Source organism: Bison bison, unplaced genomic scaffold (genome assembly GCF_000754665.1).
Source record: "Bison bison bison isolate TAMUID 2011002044 unplaced genomic scaffold, Bison_UMD1.0 scf7180017864492, whole genome shotgun sequence".
NCBI classification, from domain to species: Eukaryota; Metazoa; Chordata; class Mammalia; order Artiodactyla; family Bovidae; genus Bison; species Bison bison.
The window spans coordinates 11,349,401-11,361,070 of NW_011495051.1; the positions used below are offsets into that span (position 1 = coordinate 11,349,401).

General features: G+C 39.4%; 1 protein-coding gene and 1 pseudogene across 2 annotated transcripts in view; both read right to left on the reverse strand.

Moving 5' to 3' along the window:
* GRM7 (glutamate receptor, metabotropic 7) overlaps nt 1-11,670 on the reverse strand; it is a 942,809-nt gene that overhangs the window by 502,165 nt on the left and 428,974 nt on the right. The gene's annotated exons all lie outside the window — the stretch shown is intronic.
* On the reverse strand, nt 2,869-3,402 carry LOC104979863 (annotated as a pseudogene).

Below are 11,670 nucleotides of genomic sequence, written 5' to 3' on the forward strand. Positions count from 1 at the left end.
ACAATGGAGTATTACTCAGCCATTAAAAAGAATACATTTGAATCAGTTCTAATGAGGTGGATGAAACTGGAGCCTATTATACAGAGTGAAGTAAGCCAGAAGGAAAAACATAAATACAGTATACTAACGCATATATATGGAATTTAGAAAGATGGTAACAATAACCCGGTGTACGAGACAGCAAAAGAGACACTGATGTATAGAACAGTCTTATGGACTCTGTGGGAGAGGGAGAGAGTGGGAAGATTTGGGAGAATGACATTGAAACATGTAAAATATCATGTAAGAAACGAGTTGCCAGTCCAGGTTCGATGCACGATACTGGATGCTTGGGGCTGGTGCACTGGGACGACCCAGAGGGATGGTATGGGGAGGGAGGAGGGAGGAGGGTTCAGGATGGAGAACACATGTGTACCTGTGGCGGATTCATTTTGATATTTGGCAAAACTAATACAATTATGTAAAGTTTAAAAATAAAATAAAATTTAAAAAAAAAGAAATCAAAATGCTATTCAATAACAACTGAAATGCAAATATTAAAAAGACAAGATATCAAAGAAAAAAGTGTCCTCACAATAATATATTACATAGAATTCTTAATATCTTGAAAAATCATAAATTACTACTTTGTCTTATAATAGCCTAGGAAAAAAAAGAGATTCAAATATAACATATATGTATCACAATCATTTTTCTTAGCTAGTAACTATAAAAAATGCAAAACATGCCAATATCTTCCTGTCCATTTTCTTTCCTCTTCATCTTATTCTCTCTCAACTTATTGCTTTTTAAAGTCTTATTAAAGGAAAACCATAATAACATAGACAATGCAATGAAAATATTTAAAATGTATAGGAGCAACTATTTCTTCTTAATGAATAGATATAGATCCAGACAGCTAGATTCATACCATTTTAACATTTACCCCAGGCCACTACTGACTGTTTCAGAATATCCATTCTGATCAAATGTGGCCAATAAGAGATACTCATCTTTTACAAAATAATGTGGATAGTAAATAGAAATAGATTCTGTTTTAAATGGTCATGGCAAAATAAAGCATTGGAAATCTCCTTCTAGCTCACACTTTTGTTCTGTTAGAAAACTGTCTGGTCCAAGAAACCTAACATTCCAGAAGATAGGGTGGCAAGCCAAAGACTTTATGTGGGAGAAAACATGAGGACAAAATTGCACTCTAGGTTGTAATGGTTCCTTTTATGTGTCAAATTGACTGGGCCCTGGGGTGCCGAGATTAAATATTATAATACACACACACGTGCACATGTGCACTGCTTGTGTCTATATATTCACTGAAGCCCAAGCAATGAGAGTTTGATCACGTGGTAGATTAAGCATCCTTCCTTTGACTGGACTGACGACGAATTGTAATATTGTTTTTCATTGGTTCAAGTTCAAACCAAACAACCCTCATAACAAAACCTAACTGTAAGCTAAGCTGGCAAGGCACTGCATTTTTTTAAGGGAGCAGGACCCTATGGCCCTTGCCCCCCATCATGTCCTCTGCCTGCTTTTGTCTGTGGAAAACTTTAGTGGAAGAATAAGTTTAATCAGAGAAGAGAGAAATGCAGGAAAAAAGGAAAACAGTGAAAGGAGACTCAATAATAATGTAGTCATTAAGCATGGTCAAGGACCTTTAATTCTTTCTCAGGGTTACAGATAATATTCTGAGGCACATCCTTTGAGCTATCTTACAGATACTAAAACACAAGGGGGAGAACTTAACTACATGATGACCAGAGTGCACCCAGGACATGAGCTGCCACAATTCTGAGATTCGTCCTCAGACAAATGCTGACTGTGAGGCCTCTGCTTGTAACATGCGCTCCCCCCCTTCCCCCCTCCCCCGCTCTATAAAAGCTCTTGCCCACTGGTTGCCAGTGCAGGGGCTTGAGTGTTGGTCTTTGGACAAATGTCTGCTCCTCCTCGCCTAGTTGCCTGCATCTGAAATAAAGCAAACTTTCCTTGCCATCAACCTAGCCTGTTTATTGGCTTTTGAGCAGAGAGCAGCCAAATCCCACACTCCTTTTGGCAACACTTTTACAATAAACCAATGATCCTTGAGCATAACGACAATATTACAACAATAATAATAACATATGACACATTACTATACCAACGAAGTATTTTTCTATACTTTATACTGTATATGTGGTTCTTGCTGTACAATAAAAAAAAAAAGTCAAAAATACTTAGGCATTTATAAATCAAAAGGGCTAGGGCTAGATTTCAGTGGGTCAAAAAGATGAGTAACTGATCATGTGGCCTCATTTTTGGTTTGAGCTAGTATGAAATATAACCCATAAAGAACTTGACAATTAGAACTCTAAGGGTATATTCTAGCCCTGTATCTTAGCAATTGATCCAGCAGCAATTTTCATCTCAGATAGTTATGAAGCATGCACTAAGTCCTTCGTCAGACCAGGAGTCGGAGTACATTAAAGATTAAGTCTAGCATACAAAGAGGCTCCCACCTAGGGGAGCCTGACACAGGATATTCTTTTAGAAGTGCATCTTGGCAGGGAATCAAGGGAAAAAACAAACAAATTAGCCTTTTGTAATTAACTGTGTTGGGATGGAAGTCACACTTTTGTAAGGGAGATACTAAAATTTAGAGGTTGTTCATTTTCTCTTATATCAAGGCAATGTGTTTACAATAAAGAGAAGCATTTTTATACATGTATTTCATTAAAGAGGTAGTGGTTAAAACGAGAAATTTAATAGTGTGGTAGTGCATCATCTTCTGCAATCACCTAAAACATGCCCTCCAATACAGTCCTACGACATAAGGTTACATTCTCAGTGGCAACTCATGGGAAGTTTAGATCAAACTCTTTTTTTTTTTTTTTCCTGGCTACAGGTTTATTCAACACAAAACAATCCCTTTCAACTTTACTGAGGTGGCTGACCACGTCCTCAACCAAATCCACCTCTAAACTGGAATTCAGTTGCTGACCCAACCCCAGTCTTGGGTTTCTTGTCGGTATCAGGGGGCATGGTGCTTTGCAGGTGTCTCCATTGACTTCCCCTTGTATGAGTCTTGCAGCATGTTCTCCCTCCAGACCTTTGGGCCATGGCCAGCCAGTCTCAGGACGGCTGTGGTGCAGGGTGGCAGGCACAACCTCAGGGGGGCAGGTGGAGGTAATTGCGGAGATACTGGATGCCCTCGGTGAGCTACCAGTAGAAGTGTCTCCAGGCAAACTGTTCCTTCACGTGGCCTTGTGATTTAAAAGACTACATGGCTTTCATGACATGAAGACTGGGCATGTTCTTGTCTGCCAGTTCGGGGTGCTTAGGCATGTGGATATCCGTCTTGGTCACCATTACCCTCTCCTTAAAAAGAAGTTCATAAATGGCAATCTGGTTCTTCTTGGGCACCAACATTGTGATGACTGCTGTGTCCGGGGCCGGAGCTTGAAAGGACTAGGTCAAACTCATGATCTCCAGTTAGTGTATCAGAAGGTTGCATCATTCTAGCCGTAGTTACTCAAGTGGAAATTGATTATGTGTGTTCTCTGGCCTATGTCATTTGGAAGTTGAGACTCCAAATGAGTTGCTTTACATTATAAAATAATGTAAAAATGTCTGAGAATATGAGAGGAAGAAGAGAAAATGTCATGGAGGGGAGAGAGGAAAGAGGTGGGGAAGAGGGATCAAAAAGATGACAGTGGGGAAATAAGATGAAGCTGGGGTGTAAAAATAATGATTGTATCATAACCAGGCAGAGATGGCTTTCTTCCATAAAATGTGTATATGATTTAAAGCTCTCTATGTCTGTCTTCTCCATGAATCTGTCACAATATTTAAGAGTTCTGCTTCCTTAATTCTTTTAGATGGGGCTGAGAAAGACCCTGTTAAAACAGGTACACAGATCTCTCAGGAAGGATACATGAAGCAGTTATCAGCTGCCAAGAGTGCAGCACAAATGTGGTAAGATTCGAAAGGCACTCAGCCAAGACGGCCCTGAAAACAAAGGCAGCAACTAGCTCAAGAGGCTTTGTATTTTTGTTTTGTTTTGTTTTAATACTAATACAGGGTAGACTGAGGATGCATTTAGGCTGATAAGAGTGTTTCTTGAATTTGGAAGTGTGGTCCTCTGTACTGCTCAGCTGGGGATTTTAATATAGTGTGATTCAGATTCAGGGAGCCCAGGGTAAGGTCTGAGATTCTGAATTTCTAACAAATACCAGGTGATGAGGAAGCTGTGAAGCTCCAAGGATAAAGAACATGCAACTTGGAGAGGGAACCATTTTTAAACCAAGCTGAGGTGTCACAGCTTATCTCTGAATAGATAAGAAGCCATGTAATAAACTGAGAATTGGAAAAAAGTAACTCAAAGAAAATGAGGATGTGCTGAGAAAAACTGATGTCTTAAGATAACTGCTTCTTAAGCATTCATGTTTATCCACCAATGTCTTTTTTGTCCATACTTCAGTACACACACTAAAGATACTATGGTCCCCAAAAGACCATCTTTGATCACAAGAGGCACAGTCTAGCTAAATGCCAGTGGAGAGCTAATTCAGTTTTCAAACCTTCAACGAAGAAATCACAACAAGTTAAGATTTAACGCAGCGGTTCTGAGCTTATGGTCCCATATAAGCAACATCAGCATCACACAGGAATTTGTCAGTGATGCAACTTTTTCTGGCTTTATCCCACATCTACTGGATCTGAAAATCTTGGGGCGGGACCCAGGGGTATGCACATTAAAAGCCTTTCAGGTGATTCCTAGGCATGCTAAAGTTTGTGAAATATTAGCCTAAAGGAAGGGTAGGAGTTAATCTGCAAAAGACCAAGTGGAGGGGAGGGAAGGTTCGAAAGAAAGAGAGGAGATGTTTCACAGCAATAGGACTTGGATCAGGAAAGAGCAGCCCAAAGGCTGATTTTGCTCTTATCCCTTTAGGCAGCAGCAAACTCAACTTTATTTTGAGAAGGAGAAGCAGGTCTTCTTCATGCGTTTTCATCATCAGCCTGGTCCCTAAATGCCTTTGGTTTTGCAACTTTGGCTAACTCATCACAGGAGAAACAGTTGAGAAATGGTACTCAACTCTTTAGGGAAGTAGTTCTCAGCCTGCTCACATATTACAAGTACCCTAGGAGCTCTAAACAGATGCAGGAGGTGAACAGAGAACAATTAAACTCGATATCTGGGGCTGGGTCCGGGCATCAGGTTTTTCTAAAGCTCCTCAGATGGTTCTAATGAGCAGCAAGGGTTGACTGATGCACCATTTAGTTTGAAAGAATGAGTCAGCAAAGTTATGCTTCTGGTAGAATATCTTTGCTGTTGCTCAAGGCAAGAAACGAAAGAAGAGGGTGGCTGACAATGAGATAGCTAGATAGCTTCACTGACTCAATTGACATGAATTTGACCAAACTCTAGGAGATAGTGAAGGACAGAGGAGCCTGGCAGGCTTGCAGTCCATGGGGTCGCGAAGAGTAGGACAAGACTGAGCAACTGAATAACAACAAAAAGGCAAAAAAGAATACAGGAGTGCCCATTTCGGCTTTCTTGTTCAGGTCCTATCTTTTCACACTGGGAAAAGTTTTCTGTTAAACTGTAGGTGTATCTTCATGAGCAAAATGAATCATGGATCCCACCATACAGCTGTAGTATAAACCATATGCTTCCGTGGAAGACAGCCTAGTTCAGAGAACATCCTTCCTTCTAGGTCATCTGCTTCTGATTATACAGGGGTTTTGTGCTTTCATTTCTTTTGAGATAGGTCACAATCTCAAACTGTAGATAACTGATGGCAATAGGAAATAATAATCTAGTCCAAAGACATGCGAATATAAGGAAGCTTTACCTGCTGGAAGTTTTATTGACTACCCCTCCCCCTAGTCAATTTTGAATCCATGTGCAAGTGTGTTTCAGTATTCCTAATCTCTAAATGTGTCTGTTCTTTGGTTCTCTTCTGAACTGGCTGTAACATCACCCAGGGTCCTCTGTTAATACTTAAATAAAAACTTCAGTGGGCTCATTTTAAATCTGTATGAGACTCATGATTTCACCATTATTGCAGGATTATATTTAAACATGACTGACTCTAAATTAGGGGTGAAAACATTTGAGAGACATGGGATCATGAGGAGTCTCTATGGGGTCCAATGGAAAGCCTCAAGGGGTATTTATAACCAACGGGCCAGTGTCTATTCCTTTCTTTCCCAGACTCTGCAAAACTAAGCTCTCATAACAATACAATTTTAACCCCTTGCCTCTGGATTTCTCATTAGAATATCAACTAATACAATTTTCTCATTAACCCATTCTACACTTTTAACATTTCAAGGCCTTGTGGTAACAGCATGATTTCATTATGGGAGACAGAATATTCTTTCTGAATTTTTTTACTAATAGAGAAAGAAAAACAACAAGGAAAACTTCAGTTTTCTTGTCTCCTTGCTAACCAAAGGTAGTGAGGTGGGCCTAATCAATAGTTGCCAAAATCAATATGGGCCTTTTAAGTTCCTATAACCAGTATAAATCAGTGCATTTCAGTTTTCGACAAAGAAGCAATTTCCAACATTATTCTTTTTTTTTCCCTCAAAAAAAGGAAAAAATACAATTAACAAATTTCAGAGCACAATAAGTGTTATGAGTTTCCCTGAAACAACAGACAAAAGCACCAGAGAACAATACCCAATTTCAGCAAATATCTCCCCTCTGTTTGGAAAACTACCAACTGCTATTACAAAACTAATTAAATGGCCAGTTAAGACACTAAACGGGCCTCATACAATTCCAAAGTCAAAGGATCAGTTCAGGGGATGTAAAATAAGCTCAAGTTACATATGGATATTGAATAAAGCTTATTTTCAGAAGAGTTAGTTACCTCTGTTGAAAAAAAAGTGAATTATTCAAGTTTAAAAAGCGAATGTGGTTTTATGATTGGAGGTTCAAGTACATTCAGCAACTTGAAAGTGATACAATGCATGGTTTCTGTTTAGACTGTCATAAAATAGATACATTTTTCTGGGTTTCAGAGTTCATGCCAAAAATCCTGAGCTGAATATTTTCTGCTGGATTGAAAAAATAGAATAAAATAGAAATCATTTTGTTTGGTAAAAAAAAAAATAAGTAAGTAGGCACATTGTTTTCCTTACATAAGGTTTTCAAGGGTGAGTAATAACAATGTTCAAGCATTTCTAATTCACAGAGATTTGTTTGTTGCATGTAATTTCTGGGTGCAACTCTGGTCACACACAAACAATCCTTTCTGATGTCACTTGGGCTTCCTTGCAAAAAGCAATTTCCAGCAGCCTCTGTCCCCAATGAGAAACTCCATGTTCCATGACATGGTTTTATTGTTCAAGACGAGTTCTTGTAATTTCATGCAGTAATTTAGGTGATTGTCAAGCATGGTGTATTCAAACTAAATGCTTTCTTTTGAAAAGTAACACTTTGCTGTACTGAATTTTTCAATTTTTAGCCAGAAAAAAGTGAGTTTTAATAGCACTGCCTTTAACTTGTATTTTAGATTCGGTTTTTCCTCTTAAACAACAGACTAGTATTTTTCATTCTTCTAGTGTATTATTATACCAATCACACCTTCCTTTGGTCATTTCATCATGGTGAGATATATCAGAGCTTCTTTCTCTCCCCACCCCCGTCTCTTTTTCTTTTCTATTTTTTAGAACCATTTTTAACTTTTCACTTCATTGTTGTGGAGACAAAGGGCTCAGAGGGTTACCCAGTGGCCCTGGAGTCAGGATGGAAACAATGCCCCATACATGGCACTCACCACTGTCTAGCTCAGGGGGTCCTAAAGCAACATCAGATGGCCAAATACCCTTCCCTGTAACCTCACCTGGCCTCCCAGAGCATTTCTTAGGCTCCAAAATCACTGTGGACAGTGACTGTAGACATAAAATTAAAAGATGGATAACATGTGAATAATAATAATAATATCCATCTAACAGGATTATCATCTAACAGGAGTATGTCAAGGCTGTATATTGTCACCCTACTTATTTAACTTATATGCAGAATACATCATGAGAAATGCTGGGCTAGATGAAGCACAAGCTGGAATCAAGATTGCTGGGAGAAATATCAATAACCTCAGATATGCAAATGACACCACATTTACGGCAGAAAGTGAAGAACTAAAAAGACTCTTGATGAAAGTAAAAGAGGAGAGTGAAAAAGCTGGCTTAAAGCTCAACATTCAGAACACTAAGATCATGGCAAACTGACGGGGGCAACAGTGGAAACTGGCAGACTTTATTTTTTGGGCTCCAAAATCACTGCAGATGATGACTGCAGCTATGAAATTAAAAGAAGTTTACTCCTTGGAAGAAAAGTCATGAGCAACGTAGAAAGCATATTAAAAAGCAGAGACATTACTTTGCCAACAAAGGTCTGTCTAGTCAAAGCTGTGGTTTTTCCAGTGGTCATGTATGGACGTGAGAGTTGAACTGTAAAGAAAGCTGAGCACCGAAGAATTGATGCTTTTGAACTGTGGTACTGGAGAAGACTCTTGAGAGTCCTTTGGACTGCAAGGAGATCAAACCAGTCAATCCTAAAGGAAATCAGTCCTGAATATTCAATGGAAGGACTGATGTTGAAGCTGAAACTCCAATACTTTGGCCACTTGATGTGAAGAACTGACTCATTTGAAAAGACCTTGATGCTGGGAAAGATTGAAGGCGGGAGGAGAAGGGGATGACAGAGGATGGGATGGTTGGATGGCATCACCAACGCAATGGACATGAGTTTGAGTAAACGCCGGGAGTTGGTGATGGACAGGGAGGCCAGGCGTGCTGCAGTCCATGGGGTCACAAAGAGTTGGACATGACTGAGTGACTGAACTGAACAGAATTATTATGAGTTATGATTGTAGAAGAGTCTGGCAGATTATAAACATTGTTTCTATTTTTTAATAAGTAAATCACAAATAGACTGTTGTCGTTTAGTCACTAAGTTATGTCTGACTCTTATGACCCCATCTGGAATGTAGCCCACCAGGCTGCTCTGTCCATGGGTTTTCCCAGGCAAGAATACTGGAGTGGGTTACCGTTTCTTTCTCCAGAATCATATAGGTACTTCCTTTAAAGGTCTGCCCTTAATTTAACCTGAAGTCAATTGAAAAATTCAGACTAAAATGGTTTCCATTCCAAACAGAAATAGCTAGGGTGTTATATCCTAGTACAAAGGCAGCTGGGCTGTATCATTTCTGACCCCCTATCTAGCATAGGATTTATGTGAATGTGGCCTGAGTTCTTGGGAAAGAATTCACAAATACCCAACTGCCCATTCACCTGGAAAAGAAAAGGTGCCTGCTGAGACGCATACCAGTGATTTGAAAATTAAATTTGAACAACTGTCTCTTCACCAGTCACTACATGAATATTCTCAATACATACTGGGAAAAATACATACAGATCCAACAAAAAGCAAAAAAAAAAAATATTAACTCTTCACTAATAATCAAGTAAACATTTACTGACTCTTAATTCACTAGCAGGTTTAATGCAAGCTGCCTTAAATACATTCACCACTTTGGGCTACCTTTACTTGACAGTCAGGGAACTGAGCCCCAGAGAGTGACTCTAATATGTTTTGACACATCTAGTGCCAAGAGCTTTTCATTTATTCACACACTTAGTAATCCTCAGTTTATAGAGCTGTGCACTCAACTCCAAGAAGTCACTGAGCTAGAAGCTAGCAGAGTCTGGATTTTAGTCTCAGAGACTCCACTGCTTATGGTACCCATAATCAGAGCAGACCCTAAGCCCCAGCCTTTGGGATGCAGAGAATAAGATGCAGCCTCTCTTCATGGAGACTCAGTTCATCTCCAAGTCTCACCTCTCCATCGGCAAAATGAGAGGAGCATGGTGGAGCATCTCAAGGGGCTTTTGTGCAGTTAACGTTCTGTGACTGCTGAAAATCAGAACTGCTGACCAGAGCCCTCCCCACAAAAAACAGTGAACGATCAGTGCTGTTGACTACCTCCAATGACCACTTCCCTGTAGATTTCCAGTCACAACCTTTCTCCAGGATTCCCCCTTCATTTCTTTTTTTTTTTTCCCCCTTCATTTCTAACATCCTATGAAGCATAAGGCTCCTCCATGTGGCTTGGGTGTTTCCAAGACCTCTGTTTCACAAATAAAGTAACATTCTTTAAAAAGTGCAAAATGTATCAAGCAAGCAAGGTGGGCTTTAGAATTCCAATTAAGCAGTGCCTGCTGCTATCCAAATGCTCTAGCAGAAAAGAGGTAAAAAAGAGACTCCAAATGAGTGGATGAAGAGCTGTGACCACAAATGGATCATTTACACTGTCAGCTTTGTCTGCTCTATCTGGCTCCAGCCTAGCAAAGACCAGTGCCAATACTATTTATCTGGAACCTGCTGCAGGACACACTCATTCATTTCCACACATACCCTAAGTGAGTCTGGTAAAGTACTTTTACAAAACCCTTGGGGATTTCAGTCTTCACCTTGGATTACCAGATTTCCATATCTTTATTTTCTGCTCTCTCAGCACCTGTGTCCATGATCCAGACTCTCCTTACCCCTCAGCGACCCTTTTGTCATATTCCTTTCCTTCTGATTCTTTCTAAGCTCTTAGAGTAGCAACAAAACACTCAATGTACAACACAGATTTCCTTGAAATAAAATAGGAGGATACAAGGAATGATGGCAAACATCCCTAGTCTTAGAGTATATAAAGGGGTAAACTAGGAATTCACAGCCTAAGCTTAGGTTGCATGAGTTTTTTGTTTATACTTTGTCTTCACAGATTCAAATTAGTGGTCACAAAGTCAAAAACTGGAATGTTCTTGGAAAAATCTGGATTTACGGTTCTTCCTCGAGAATGAGAGGACTTAGCCAATGGGTCCCTTTGTCCAAGGGTGAACAGGAGTTTCATTTCTAACAAGGATGTGGACCCTCCAGTTGCCCTTGTTCATACTATTTCCCATTGCTTTCATTCTTTGTCTGCTTTTCTTGGCAGTATTATCTATTTTGATTCTAGGCCTTTAGGTTTTTGAATTTTTGCATAAAGCCTACTTTCTTAACCTGATCACCTGTTTCTTGGTCCTCTACACTCCAGGTTTAAGCATGCTTCTTTCCAACCTCCAATGATGCTAGAAGACACAATACAAATGGATTGAATAGAGAGAGCTAGCTAAGAAACAGGGAAGTGCAAAGACAGAGAAAGAGAATAAGCTGGCAAGGAAATACTGTGTTAAATACTGGTTTAACAAAATTAAGTAAATAAAAGTGGTTAAATAACGGGCTTTGAATCAGGCCACCATGTCACTCACTGCACGTGCCTGAATACTATATTTTCTGGGCCTGAGTAGCCTCAACTGGAAAAATATATGATGCAAATGTGCACTACCTCTTTTAGGGATAAACTGTAAGGGTTAAATAAAAGGTTTTGCACAACACTCAATACATGGATGACTCAATCACCAGAAACTAAAAAATGCAGAAGAGCAAGAAGGTAGCTGGATAATAGTCCCTGTGATTTCCTATGAGAAGTCACTCAATTGCAAAAAAGAAGAGGGGAAGGAATGAAATTTTGTAGAGTATAAACTTTTCTTTTTTTAATTTTATTTTTTAATTTATTATTATTATTATTATTATTACTTTACTTTACAATATTGTATTGGTTTTGCCATACATCTGGAAATCCCTTGTAT